Source organism: Carassius gibelio, chromosome A22 (genome assembly GCF_023724105.1).
Source record: "Carassius gibelio isolate Cgi1373 ecotype wild population from Czech Republic chromosome A22, carGib1.2-hapl.c, whole genome shotgun sequence".
In the NCBI taxonomy this organism is placed as follows: domain Eukaryota; kingdom Metazoa; phylum Chordata; class Actinopteri; order Cypriniformes; family Cyprinidae; genus Carassius; species Carassius gibelio.
Genome location: NC_068392.1, coordinates 23531598 through 23547697, shown reverse-complemented (window position 1 = coordinate 23547697; position 16100 = coordinate 23531598). Strand labels below are relative to the sequence as shown.

At 42.5% G+C, this 16100-nt stretch overlaps 1 long non-coding RNA gene across 2 annotated transcripts in view; it reads left to right on the top strand.

The window, feature by feature from the left end:
• Positions 1-1058: 1058 nt before the first annotated feature.
• Positions 1059-16100, top strand: part of LOC127942494 (uncharacterized) — an 82540-nt gene continuing 67498 nt past the window's right edge. For both annotated transcript variants that reach the window (XR_008149330.1, XR_008149329.1), the window contains exons 1-2: positions 1059-1512; positions 3532-3790. This is a non-coding gene — a long non-coding RNA (uncharacterized LOC127942494). The remainder of the gene's footprint in view (positions 1513-3531; positions 3791-16100) is intronic.

Below are 16100 nucleotides of genomic sequence, written 5' to 3'. Positions count from 1 at the left end.
GCTAGCCTTAGCCCCAAACAAAACTGCTAGCCTTAGCCCCACTGACCATAACCCACTGACCCCTGGCCCCACCGTTTTTAAACGTGCCAGTCCCTAGACTCTGTAAACCTTTATTAACCAGACGCTTCATCAAATTCTGTACAGAAATATCATAAAACTAATATCATATTCTCCAGGATATAACCCTTGGCTTCTCGGTCGCCCTCTCCTGGATAAAACTGTGAATAGCCATGTGTAAAAAACTGATTAGGATTCCAATATTTTAGCAGGATTTGACACTCCAGGCGGAGCTCTTGAGCGGATGACTTCACTCAAAGACATCTTTCCAGTCTAATTTTAATGATGCACTCTCTCTCTCTTTCACAAACACACACATACACTCCTGTGCACACTCACACGCACGTGTGCACACTCACACGCATATGCAGTCAAAACACACAGACGCACACGAACTGGCTGGAAAACTATTTTTATTCAGGCTAGTGATACCTTGTTCCTAAAAAGACAAATGATTTCACGGGTTATTTCGTTTGGATGTATATTGGAATATATTGGAAAAAATAAATATATATAATAATATATGCCTAATATATTACATGATACTGTGGGCCATGGCCGAAGCTCTGACCCAGGCCTTGGACGAGTTTGATGTCTTTATGGATATGGTGAACTGGACAACAGTTTGATCCAGGGATCAAACACCTCCCCAGATCACTGTGTCTGTTTTATGGTTCTGTTTTTAGTTCATGTAATAGTTTTAAGAGTTCTTTGGTTTTATGATTTAAATGTTATAGTTTTATTGTTTTGTTGTATGTTTTATAGTTAATAAAAAAAATGTTCACAATTCACATTTAAGAGTTCTGATTTGTTCTACCAATCATACTTTCTATATTTGTTCTAAAACAACAGTTTTGGGCAGATACCGGCAGAAATTAGTCACCAAGGGCAAGAAGGAGAAGGATGGCCAAACACCTGAGCCCAAAAGAGGCAAAAAACTAATGGTTAAAGATGAAAAAAGTGCTTCAGATTAGAATGGAGAGATGTTGGGATTTCTTTCTTTTCCTTTTGTTTGACCAAAACAGTTTGTCATAGGGAGCATTTGGTCATTTGCTGGTCCATTATCCCTCAGTCCTGCATGATCCTTCATTATTTATTTTTTTATAAACATTAATTGTTGCATGATCTGACGGACTAAGTTAATTTGATGCTACAAGGCTATCTCTCTGTGTGTGTGTGTGTGTGTGTGTGTGTGTGTGTGTGTGTGTGTCAGTGTGTCTTTGTGTCAATTTGAAATTGCTGCAAATGTACTGTGCCCACAGCTCACTGGCTCTGCTTCGGTGACATCACTGAAGGTGAGACTGCTTCCCCCCCCCCACTGTTACTGTATCAACTGAGTGGAGGTGACAGTGAAATCAAAGCTGTCCTTTGGGATTTTTCATCAAAGTTTCACATCTGACCCGGACCCTCACTTACTTCGAGTCCTTTTGCAATGGCTGAACAAGCTGAGAGGAGGTAATATGTGTGTTTTTGTTTTACAATTGCATGTCTTTGTTTAACAGTTTAAACTGCAGTGTAAATAAACTGTAAACAAATGCTTTCCTTGCTTAGTATATTGTTTCCTGTCCGGATATCTATAAGCTCAGTCATCAAGAGGTTCACTGTCATTCACGTGTAGTCAAGCGTAAGATGTTGTTTATTGTTTTATGGAAAAGAATACAAATGAACCTAGCTGTTGGGTAAAGAAAGCTGAATGTTATTTGTCAATGGGCTAAGCTAAACCAAAAAACGTGTTTGCACTGGAATGTGTGCGTTAAAATTGTGTTATGAAATGTATTCCTGTTTTGATAGCAAAGTTAGAGTGATTTTTCAAGTTTTCAAGACTGTCTGTGCCTTTACAAAAACACTCTGCACTTTGAAGACCCATTGACACCATTACACAATGGAAATGCTAATGGCACAGGTCTCGCTCTGCTGCTGATGGCTGTTTTTTGTTGTTTGCCTTTCTAAATTTCTTTAACTCATGTCTGATTCTTTAAAATCATCTGTCAATTCTCCGTCATCGGTTAGGAACCTAGGTGTGCTATTTGATTGCAATCTTTCCTTAGAAAGCCACGTTTCTAGCATTTGTAAAACTGCATTTTTCCATCTCAAAAATATATCTAAATTACGGCCTATGCTCTCAATGTCAAATGCAGAAATGTTAATCCATGCATTTATGACCTCAAGGTTAGATTATTGTAATGCTCTATTGGATGGTTGTTCTGCACGCTTAGTAAACAAACTACAGCTAGTCCAAAATGCAGCAACAAGAGTTCTTACTAGAACCAGGAAGTATATGACCATACTAGCCCTGTCCTGTCAACACTGCACTGGCTCCCTATCAAACATCGTATAGATTTTAAAATATTGCTCATTACTTATAAAGCCCTGAATGGTTTTGCACCTCAGTATTTGAATGAGCTCCTTTTACATTATACTCCTCTACGTACGCTACGTTCTCAAAACTCAGGCAATTTGATAATACCTAGAATATCAAAATCAACTGCGGGCGGCAGATCCTTTTCCTATTTGGCGCCTAAACTCTGGAATAACCTACCTAACATTGTTCGGGAGGCAGACACACTCTTGCAGTTTAAATCTAGATTAAAGACCCATCTCTTTAACCTGGCTCACACATAACATACTAATATGCTTTTAATATCCAAATCCGTTAAAGGATTTTTAGGCTGCATTGATTAGGTAAACCGGAACCGGGAACACTTCCCATAACACCCTATGTACTTGCTATATCATTAGGCAAGGCAAGTTTATTTATATAGCACATTTCATACACAATGGTAATTCAAAGTGCTTTACATAAAAGAAAGTAAAATAATCATGAAGAAAAATAATAACAAAAATAAAACAAGCAATTTTAAAACTTTTAAAATGATTAAAACATTTAAAAACATTTAGAAAATGATTTTACATAAAAAAATAAAATAAAATAAAACATTGAAAATATAGTGCAATCAGTTCGGACATTGCACAGTGCTCATTCAATAAATGCACAGCTAAAAAGACGCGTTTTGAGTCTAGATTTAAATGTGACTAGTGTTTTAGCACATCTGATCTCTTCTGGAAGCTGCAGCCTTAAATTGAACTACTGGTTTCGTCTGGTCAGAGGAGAACTGAGCGTGGTTTCTCCCAAGGTTTTTTTCTCCATTCTGTCACCGATGGAGTTTCGGTTCCTTGCCGCTGTCGCCTCTGGCTTGTTCAGTTGGGGTCACTTCATCTACAGCGATGTCGTTGACTTGATTGCAAATAAATGCACAGACACTATTTAACTGAACAGAGATGACATCACTGAATTCAATGATGAACTGCCTTTAACTAACAATTTGCATTATTGACACACTGTTTTCCTAATGAATGTTGTTCAGTTGCTTCGACGCAATGTATTTTGTTTAAAGCGCTATATGAATAAAGGTGACTTGACTGACTTGACTTGTAGGAATCATTTATTTCATGTCCTCTCTCCCCCCTTTTTAGAAAAGCTGACCGGCGCTTCACTGCTTGGTTTGCCACAGACCGCAGGAGAACCTACCTGTCCACCTGGCGAGAAACAGCACGCCGGAACAAATAGCCTCAGAGGTTCAAAAGACGGAGTCCAGCAAGCACTGGATGCTTAGAGCTAGGACGTGGGACCACAGCCACATTTGTGCCCTCCATTTGTGCAGAACCTCGCAGGAGAACTTCTGAACCGTGGCTTCTTCGTGACAGACCTGCCCCTGGGAGCCCGGAGCCGGAGGTTTGGCGGAGGAGGCTGATGACCCGTCCTGTCTTCATGAAAAATAAGTGTACTCTGACCGTGCAACACATGTGCGAAACACAAAAAGCACCACGAGAGGGTGAAACTCTATCCATCTATCTATCCATCTATCTATCCATCTATCCATCTATCCATCTATCTATCTATCTATCTATCTATCTATCTATCTATCTATCTATCTATCTATCTATCTATCATATTCTCCAGGATATAACCCTTGGCTTCTCAGTCGCCCTCTCCTGGATAAAACTGTGAATAGCCATGTGTAAAAAACTGATTAGGATTCCAATATTTTAGCAGGATTTGACACTCCAGGCGGAGCTCTTGAGCGGATGACTTCACTCAAAGACATCTTTCCAGTCTAATTTTAATGATGCACTCTCTCTCTCTTTCACAAACACACACATACACTCCTGTGCACACTCACACGCACGTGTGCACACTCACACGCATATGCAGTCAAAACACACAGACGCACACGAACTGGCTGGAAAACTATTTTTATTCAGGCTAGTGATACCTTGTTCCTAAAAAGACAAATGATTTCACGGGTTATTTCGTTTGGATGTATTTCTTGTTTTTATCGATGACTGGCTTCCTTTTTGTCACGCTTTAGACTGATGTACGGTCACATTGGATTTGAAAACGACATCCTTTCTTCCATAGATCCACGCTACCTGAAAGAAGGCCGCCTTCTGAATCCAACGATACCAGTTATGTGCACATCGGACCTACGCTTCAAAAGATACGGACAGGTAAGCTTTGGCCAATCAGATCGCATATGCTAACGAGGGTGGAATTAATGAGGGTGAAACTCGTTTTTATCTATATACCTAGCTGCAACTGACCCCAAACTAGCCCCTAAACCTTAACCCTCAAAACTGCTAGCCTTAGCCCCAAACAAAACTGCTAGCCTTAGCCCCACTGACCGTAACCCACTGACCCCTGGCCCCACCGTTTTTAAACGTGCCAGTCCCTAGACTCTGTAAACCTTTATTAACCAGACGCTTCATCAAATTCTGTACAGAAATATCATAAAACTAATATCATATTCTCCAGGATATAACCCTTGGCTTCTCGGTCGCCCTCTCCTGGATAAAACTGTGAATAGCCATGTGTAAAAAACTGATTAGGATTCCAATATTTTAGCAGGATTTGACACTCCAGGCGGAGCTCTTGAGCGGATGACTTCACTCAAAGACATCTTTCCAGTCTAATTTTAATGATGCACTCTCTCTCTCTTTCACAAACACACACATACACTCCTGTGCACACTCACACGCACGTGTGCACACTCACACGCATATGCAGTCAAAACACACAGACGCACACGAACTGGCTGGAAAACTATTTTTATTCAGGCTAGTGATACCTTGTTCCTAAAAAGACAAATGATTTCACGGGTTATTTCGTTTGGATGTATTTCTTGTTTTTATCGATGACTGGCTTCCTTTTTGTCACGCTTTAGACTGATGTACGGTCACATTGGATTTGAAAACGACATCCTTTCTTCCATAGATCCACGCTACCTGAAAGAAGGCCGCCTTCTGAATCCAACGATACCAGTTATGTGCACATCGGACCTACGCTTCAAAAGATACGGACAGGTAAGCTTTGGCCAATCAGATCGCATATGCTAACGAGGGTGGAATTAATGAGGGTGAAACTCGTTTTTATCTATATACCTAGCTGCAACTGACCCCAAACTAGCCCCTAAACCTTAACCCTCAAAACTGCTAGCCTTAGCCCCAAACAAAACTGCTAGCCTTAGCCCCACTGACCATAACCCACTGACCCCTGGCCCCACCGTTTTTAAACGTGCCAGTCCCTAGACTCTGTAAACCTTTATTAACCAGACACTTCATCAAATTCTGTACAGAAATATCATAAAACTAATATCATATTCTCCAGGATATAACCCTTGGCTTCTCGGTCGCCCTCTCCTGGATAAAACTGTGAATAGCCATGTGTAAAAAACTGATTAGGATTCCAATATTTTAGCAGGATTTGACACTCCAGGCGGAGCTCTTGAGCGGATGACTTCACTCAAAGACATCTTTCCAGTCTAATTTTAATGATGCACTCTCTCTCTCTTTCACAAACACACACATACACTCCTGTGCACACTCACACGCACGTGTGCACACTCACACGCATATGCAGTCAAAACACACAGACGCACACGAACTGGCTGGAAAACTATTTTTATTCAGGCTAGTGATACCTTGTTCCTAAAAAGACAAATGATTTCACGGGTTATTTCGTTTGGATGTATTTCTTGTTTTTATCGATGACTGGCTTCCTTTTTGTCACGCTTTAGACTGATGTACGGTCACATTGGATTTGAAAACGACATCCTTTCTTCCATAGATCCACGCTACCTGAAAGAAGGCCGCCTTCTGAATCCAACGATACCGGTTATGTGCACATCGGACCTACGCTTCAAAAGATACGGACAGGTAAGCTTTGGCCAATCAGATCGCATATGCTAACGAGGGTGGAATTAATGAGGGTGAAACTCGTTTTTATCTATATACCTAGCTGCAACTGACCCCAAACTAGCCCCTAAACCTTAACCCTCAAAACTGCTAGCCTTAGCCCCAAACAAAACTGCTAGCCTTAGCCCCACTGACCGTAACCCACTGACCCCTGGCCCCACCGTTTTTAAACGTGCCAGTCCCTAGACTCTGTAAACCTTTATCAACCAGACGCTTCATCAAATTCTGTACAGAAATATCATAAAACTAATATCATATTCTCCAGGATATAACCCTTGGCTTCTCGGTCGCCCTCTCCTGGATAAAACTGTGAATAGCCATGTGTAAAAAACTGATTAGGATTCCAATATTTTAGCAGGATTTGACACTCCAGGCGGAGCTCTTGAGCGGATGACTTCACTCAAAGACATCTTTCCAGTCTAATTTTAATGATGCACTCTCTCTCTCTTTCACAAACACACACATACACTCCTGTGCACACTCACACGCACGTGTGCACACTCACACGCACGTGTGCACACTCACACGCATATGCAGTCAAAACACACAGACGCACACGAACTGGCTGGAAAACTATTTTTATTCAGGCTAGTGATACCTTGTTCCTAAAAAGACAAATGATTTCACGGGTTATTTCGTTTGGATGTATTTCTTGTTTTTATCGATGACTGGCTTCCTTTTTGTCACGCTTTAGACTGATGTACGGTCACATTGGATTTGAAAACGACATCCTTTCTTCCATAGATCCACGCTACCTGAAAGAAGGCCGCCTTCTGAATCCAACGATACCAGTTATGTGCACATCGGACCTACGCTTCAAAAGATACGGACAGGTAAGCTTTGGCCAATCAGATCGCATATGCTAACGAGGGTGGAATTAATGAGGGTGAAACTCGTTTTTATCTATATACCTAGCTGCAACTGACCCCAAACTAGCCCCTAAACCTTAACCCTCAAAACTGCTAGCCTTAGCCCCAAACAAAACTGCTAGCCTTAGCCCCACTGACCGTAACCCACTGACCCCTGGCCCCACCGTTTTTAAACGTGCCAGTCCCTAGACTCTGTAAACCTTTATCAACCAGACGCTTCATCAAATTCTGTACAGAAATATCATAAAACTAATATCATATTCTCCAGGATATAACCCTTGGCTTCTCGGTCGCCCTCTCCTGGATAAAACTGTGAATAGCCATGTGTAAAAAACTGATTAGGATTCCAATATTTTAGCAGGATTTGACACTCCAGGCGGAGCTCTTGAGCGGATGACTTCACTCAAAGACATCTTTCCAGTCTAATTTTAATGATGCACTCTCTCTCTCTTTCACAAACACACACATACACTCCTGTGCACACTCACACGCACGTGTGCACACTCACACGCATATGCAGTCAAAACACACAGACGCACACGAACTGGCTGGAAAACTATTTTTATTCAGGCTAGTGATACCTTGTTCCTAAAAAGACAAATGATTTCACGGGTTATTTCGTTTGGATGTATTTCTTGTTTTTATCGATGACTGGCTTCCTTTTTGTCACGCTTTAGACTGATGTACGGTCACATTGGATTTGAAAACGACATCCTTTCTTCCATAGATCCACGCTACCTGAAAGAAGGCCGCCTTCTGAATCCAACGATACCAGTTATGTGCACATCGGACCTACGCTTCAAAAGATACGGACAGGTAAGCTTTGGCCAATCAGATCGCATATGCTAACGAGGGTGGAATTAATGAGGGTGAAACTCGTTTTTATCTATATACCTAGCTGCAACTGACCCCAAACTAGCCCCTAAACCTTAACCCTCAAAACTGCTAGCCTTAGCCCCAAACAAAACTGCTAGCCTTAGCCCCACTGACCGTAACCCACTGAGCCCTGGCCCCACCGTTTTTAAACGTGCCAGTCCCTAGACTCTGTAAACCTTTATCAACCAGACGCTTCATCAAATTCTGTACAGAAATATCATAAAACTAATATCATATTCTCCAGGATATAACCCTTGGCTTCTCGGTCGCCCTCTCCTGGATAAAACTGTGAATAGCCATGTGTAAAAAACTGATTAGGATTCCAATATTTTAGCAGGATTTGACACTCCAGGCGGAGCTCTTGAGCGGATGACTTCACTCAAAGACATCTTTCCAGTCTAATTTTAATGATGCACTCTCTCTCTCTTTCACAAACACACACATACACTCCTGTGCACACTCACACGCACGTGTGCACACTCACACGCATATGCAGTCAAAACACACAGACGCACACGAACTGGCTGGAAAACTATTTTTATTCAGGCTAGTGATACCTTGTTCCTAAAAAGACAAATGATTTCACGGGTTATTTCGTTTGGATGTATTTCTTGTTTTTATCGATGACTGGCTTCCTTTTTGTCACGCTTTAGACTGATGTACGGTCACATTGGATTTGAAAACGACATCCTTTCTTCCATAGATCCACGCTACCTGAAAGAAGGCCGCCTTCTGAATCCAACGATACCAGTTATGTGCACATCGGACCTACGCTTCAAAAGATACGGACAGGTAAGCTTTGGCCAATCAGATCGCATATGCTAACGAGGGTGGAATTAATGAGGGTGAAACTCGTTTTTATCTATATACCTAGCTGCAACTGACCCCAAACTAGCCCCTAAACCTTAACCCTCAAAACTGCTAGCCTTAGCCCCAAACAAAACTGCTAGCCTTAGCCCCACTGACCATAACCCAATGACCCCTGGCCCCACCATTTTTAAACGTGCCAGTCCCTAGACTCTGTAAACCTTTATCAACCAGACGCTTCATCAAATTCTGTACAGAAATATCATAAAACTAATATCATATTCTCCAGGATATAACCCTTGGCTTCTCGGTCGCCCTCTCCTGGATAAAACTGTGAATAGCCATGTGTAAAAAACTGATTAGGATTCCAATATTTTAGCAGGATTTGACACTCCAGGCGGAGCTCTTGAGCGGATGACTTCACTCAAAGACATCTTTCCAGTCTAATTTTAATGATGCACTCTCTCTCTCTTTCACAAACACACACATACACTCCTGTGCACACTCACACGCACGTGTGCACACTCACACGCATATGCAGTCAAAACACACAGACGCACACGAACTGGCTGGAAAACTATTTTTATTCAGGCTAGTGATACCTTGTTCCTAAAAAGACAAATGATTTCACGGGTTATTTCGTTTGGATGTATTTCTTGTTTTTATCGATGACTGGCTTCCTTTTTGTCACGCTTTAGACTGATGTACGGTCACATTGGATTTGAAAACGACATCCTTTCTTCCATAGATCCACGCTACCTGAAAGAAGGCCGCCTTCTGAATCCAACGATACCGGTTATGTGCACATCGGACCTACGCTTCAAAAGATACGGACAGGTAAGCTTTGGCCAATCAGATCGCATATGCTAACGAGGGTGGAATTAATGAGGGTGAAACTCGTTTTTATCTATATACCTAGCTGCAACTGACCCCAAACTAGCCCCTAAACCTTAACCCTCAAAACTGCTAGCCTTAGCCCCAAACAAAACTGCTAGCCTTAGCCCCACTGACCGTAACCCACTGACCCCTGGCCCCACCGTTTTTAAACGTGCCAGTCCCTAGACTCTGTAAACCTTTATCAACCAGACGCTTCATCAAATTCTGTACAGAAATATCATAAAACTAATATCATATTCTCCAGGATATAACCCTTGGCTTCTCGGTCGCCCTCTCCTGGATAAAACTGTGAATAGCCATGTGTAAAAAACTGATTAGGATTCCAATATTTTAGCAGGATTTGACACTCCAGGCGGAGCTCTTGAGCGGATGACTTCACTCAAAGACATCTTTCCAGTCTAATTTTAATGATGCACTCTCTCTCTCTTTCACAAACACACACATACACTCCTGTGCACACTCACACGCACGTGTGCACACTCACACGCATATGCAGTCAAAACACACAGACGCACACGAACTGGCTGGAAAACTATTTTTATTCAGGCTAGTGATACCTTGTTCCTAAAAAGACAAATGATTTCACGGGTTATTTCGTTTGGATGTATTTCTTGTTTTTATCGATGACTGGCTTCCTTTTTGTCACGCTTTAGACTGATGTACGGTCACATTGGATTTGAAAACGACATCCTTTCTTCCATAGATCCACGCTACCTGAAAGAAGGCCGCCTTCTGAATCCAACGATACCAGTTATGTGCACATCGGACCTACGCTTCAAAAGATACGGACAGGTAAGCTTTGGCCAATCAGATCGCATATGCTAACGAGGGTGGAATTAATGAGGGTGAAACTCGTTTTTATCTATATACCTAGCTGCAACTGACCCCAAACTAGCCCCTAAACCTTAACCCTCAAAACTGCTAGCCTTAGCCCCAAACAAAACTGCTAGCCTTAGCCCCACTGACCGTAACCCACTGAGCCCTGGCCCCACCGTTTTTAAACGTGCCAGTCCCTAGACTCTGTAAACCTTTATCAACCAGACGCTTCATCAAATTCTGTACAGAAATATCATAAAACTAATATCATATTCTCCAGGATATAACCCTTGGCTTCTCGGTCGCCCTCTCCTGGATAAAACTGTGAATAGCCATGTGTAAAAAACTGATTAGGATTCCAATATTTTAGCAGGATTTGACACTCCAGGCGGAGCTCTTGAGCGGATGACTTCACTCAAAGACATCTTTCCAGTCTAATTTTAATGATGCACTCTCTCTCTCTTTCACAAACACACACATACACTCCTGTGCACACTCACACGCACGTGTGCACACTCACACGCATATGCAGTCAAAACACACAGACGCACACGAACTGGCTGGAAAACTATTTTTATTCAGGCTAGTGATACCTTGTTCCTAAAAAGACAAATGATTTCACGGGTTATTTCGTTTGGATGTATTTCTTGTTTTTATCGATGACTGGCTTCCTTTTTGTCACGCTTTAGACTGATGTACGGTCACATTGGATTTGAAAACGACATCCTTTCTTCCATAGATCCACGCTACCTGAAAGAAGGCCGCCTTCTGAATCCAACGATACCAGTTATGTGCACATCGGACCTACGCTTCAAAAGATACGGACAGGTAAGCTTTGGCCAATCAGATCGCATATGCTAACGAGGGTGGAATTAATGAGGGTGAAACTCGTTTTTATCTATATACCTAGCTGCAACTGACCCCAAACTAGCCCCTAAACCTTAACCCTCAAAACTGCTAGCCTTAGCCCCAAACAAAACTGCTAGCCTTAGCCCCACTGACCATAACCCAATGACCCCTGGCCCCACCGTTTTTAAACGTGCCAGTCCCTAGACTCTGTAAACCTTTATCAACCAGACGCTTCATCAAATTCTGTACAGAAATATCATAAAACTAATATCATATTCTCCAGGATATAACCCTTGGCTTCTCGGTCGCCCTCTCCTGGATAAAACTGTGAATAGCCATGTGTAAAAAACTGATTAGGATTCCAATATTTTAGCAGGATTTGACACTCCAGGCGGAGCTCTTGAGCGGATGACTTCACTCAAAGACATCTTTCCAGTCTAATTTTAATGATGCACTCTCTCTCTCTTTCACAAACACACACATACACTCCTGTGCACACTCACACGCACGTGTGCACACTCACACGCATATGCAGTCAAAACACACAGACGCACACGAACTGGCTGGAAAACTATTTTTATTCAGGCTAGTGATACCTTGTTCCTAAAAAGACAAATGATTTCACGGGTTATTTCGTTTGGATGTATTTCTTGTTTTTATCGATGACTGGCTTCCTTTTTGTCACGCTTTAGACTGATGTACGGTCACATTGGATTTGAAAACGACATCCTTTCTTCCATAGATCCACGCTACCTGAAAGAAGGCCGCCTTCTGAATCCAACGATACCGGTTATGTGCACATCGGACCTACGCTTCAAAAGATACGGACAGGTAAGCTTTGGCCAATCAGATCGCATATGCTAACGAGGGTGGAATTAATGAGGGTGAAACTCGTTTTTATCTATATACCTAGCTGCAACTGACCCCAAACTAGCCCCTAAACCTTAACCCTCAAAACTGCTAGCCTTAGCCCCAAACAAAACTGCTAGCCTTAGCCCCACTGACCGTAACCCACTGACCCCTGGCCCCACCGTTTTTAAACGTGCCAGTCCCTAGACTCTGTAAACCTTTATCAACCAGACGCTTCATCAAATTCTGTACAGAAATATCATAAAACTAATATCATATTCTCCAGGATATAACCCTTGGCTTCTCGGTCGCCCTCTCCTGGATAAAACTGTGAATAGCCATGTGTAAAAAACTGATTAGGATTCCAATATTTTAGCAGGATTTGACACTCCAGGCGGAGCTCTTGAGCGGATGACTTCACTCAAAGACATCTTTCCAGTCTAATTTTAATGATGCACTCTCTCTCTCTTTCACAAACACACACATACACTCCTGTGCACACTCACACGCACGTGTGCACACTCACACGCACGTGTGCACACTCACACGCATATGCAGTCAAAACACACAGACGCACACGAACTGGCTGGAAAACTATTTTTATTCAGGCTAGTGATACCTTGTTCCTAAAAAGACAAATGATTTCACGGGTTATTTCGTTTGGATGTATTTCTTGTTTTTATCGATGACTGGCTTCCTTTTTGTCACGCTTTAGACTGATGTACGGTCACATTGGATTTGAAAACGACATCCTTTCTTCCATAGATCCACGCTACCTGAAAGAAGGCCGCCTTCTGAATCCAACGATACCAGTTATGTGCACATCGGACCTACGCTTCAAAAGATACGGACAGGTAAGCTTTGGCCAATCAGATCGCATATGCTAACGAGGGTGGAATTAATGAGGGTGAAACTCGTTTTTATCTATATACCTAGCTGCAACTGACCCCAAACTAGCCCCTAAACCTTAACCCTCAAAACTGCTAGCCTTAGCCCCAAACAAAACTGCTAGCCTTAGCCCCACTGACCGTAACCCACTGACCCCTGGCCCCACCGTTTTTAAACGTGCCAGTCCCTAGACTCTGTAAACCTTTATCAACCAGACGCTTCATCAAATTCTGTACAGAAATATCATAAAACTAATATCATATTCTCCAGGATATAACCCTTGGCTTCTCGGTCGCCCTCTCCTGGATAAAACTGTGAATAGCCATGTGTAAAAAACTGATTAGGATTCCAATATTTTAGCAGGATTTGACACTCCAGGCGGAGCTCTTGAGCGGATGACTTCACTCAAAGACATCTTTCCAGTCTAATTTTAATGATGCACTCTCTCTCTCTTTCACAAACACACACGTACACTCCTGTGCACACTCACACGCACGTGTGCACACTCACACGCATATGCAGTCAAAACACACAGACGCACACGAACTGGCTGGAAAACTATTTTTATTCAGGCTAGTGATACCTTGTTCCTAAAAAGACAAATGATTTCACGGGTTATTTCGTTTGGATGTATTTCTTGTTTTTATCGATGACTGGCTTCCTTTTTGTCACGCTTTAGACTGATGTACGGTCACATTGGATTTGAAAACGACATCCTTTCTTCCATAGATCCACGCTACCTGAAAGAAGGCCGCCTTCTGAATCCAACGATACCAGTTATGTGCACATCGGACCTACGCTTCAAAAGATACGGACAGGTAAGCTTTGGCCAATCAGATCGCATATGCTAACGAGGGTGGAATTAATGAGGGTGAAACTCGTTTTTATCTATATACCTAGCTGCAACTGACCCCAAACTAGCCCCTAAACCTTAACCCTCAAAACTGCTAGCCTTAGCCCCAAACAAAACTGCTAGCCTTAGCCCCACTGACCGTAACCCACTGAGCCCTGGCCCCACCGTTTTTAAACGTGCCAGTCCCTAGACTCTGTAAACCTTTATCAACCAGACGCTTCATCAAATTCTGTACAGAAATATCATAAAACTAATATCATATTCTCCAGGATATAACCCTTGGCTTCTCGGTCGCCCTCTCCTGGATAAAACTGTGAATAGCCATGTGTAAAAAACTGATTAGGATTCCAATATTTTAGCAGGATTTGACACTCCAGGCGGAGCTCTTGAGCGGATGACTTCACTCAAAGACATCTTTCCAGTCTAATTTTAATGATGCACTCTCTCTCTCTTTCACAAACACACACATACACTCCTGTGCACACTCACACGCACGTGTGCACACTCACACGCATATGCAGTCAAAACACACAGACGCACACGAACTGGCTGGAAAACTATTTTTATTCAGGCTAGTGATACCTTGTTCCTAAAAAGACAAATGATTTCACGGGTTATTTCGTTTGGATGTATTTCTTGTTTTTATCGATGACTGGCTTCCTTTTTGTCACGCTTTAGACTGATGTACGGTCACATTGGATTTGAAAACGACATCCTTTCTTCCATAGATCCACGCTACCTGAAAGAAGGCCGCCTTCTGAATCCAACGATACCAGTTATGTGCACATCGGACCTACGCTTCAAAAGATACGGACAGGTAAGCTTTGGCCAATCAGATCGCATATGCTAACGAGGGTGGAATTAATGAGGGTGAAACTCGTTTTTATCTATATACCTAGCTGCAACTGACCCCAAACTAGCCCCTAAACCTTAACCCTCAAAACTGCTAGCCTTAGCCCCAAACAAAACTGCTAGCCTTAGCCCCACTGACCATAACCCAATGACCCCTGGCCCCACCGTTTTTAAACGTGCCAGTCCCTAGACTCTGTAAACCTTTATCAACCAGACGCTTCATCAAATTCTGTACAGAAATATCATAAAACTAATATCATATTCTCCAGGATATAACCCTTGGCTTCTCGGTCGCCCTCTCCTGGATAAAACTGTGAATAGCCATGTGTAAAAAACTGATTAGGATTCCAATATTTTAGCAGGATTTGACACTCCAGGCGGAGCTCTTGAGCGGATGACTTCACTCAAAGACATCTTTCCAGTCTAATTTTAATGATGCACTCTCTCTCTCTTTCACAAACACACACATACACTCCTGTGCACACTCACACGCACGTGTGCACACTCACACGCATATGCAGTCAAAACACACAGACGCACACGAACTGGCTGGAAAACTATTTTTATTCAGGCTAGTGATACCTTGTTCCTAAAAAGACAAATGATTTCACGGGTTATTTCGTTTGGATGTATTTCTTGTTTTTATCGATGACTGGCTTCCTTTTTGTCACGCTTTAGACTGATGTACGGTCACATTGGATTTGAAAACGACATCCTTTCTTCCATAGATCCACGCTACCTGAAAGAAGGCCGCCTTCTGAATCCAACGATACCGGTTATGTGCACATCGGACCTACGCTTCAAAAGATACGGACAGGTAAGCTTTGGCCAATCAGATCGCATATGCTAACGAGGGTGGAATTAATGAGGGTGAAACTCGTTTTTATCTATATACCTAGCTGCAACTGACCCCAAACTAGCCCCTAAACCTTAACCCTCAAAACTGCTAGCCTTAGCCCCAAACAAAACTGCTAGCCTTAGCCCCACTGACCGTAACCCACTGACCCCTGGCCCCACCGTTTTTAAACGTGCCAGTCCCTAGACTCTGTAAACCTTTATCAACCAGACGCTTCATCAAATTCTGTACAGAAATATCATAAAACTAATATCATATTCTCCAGGATATAACCCTTGGCTTCTCGGTCGCCCTCTCCTGGATAAAACTGTGAATAGCCATGTGTAAAAAACTGATTAGGATTCCAATATTTTAGCAGGATTTGACACTCCAGGCGGAG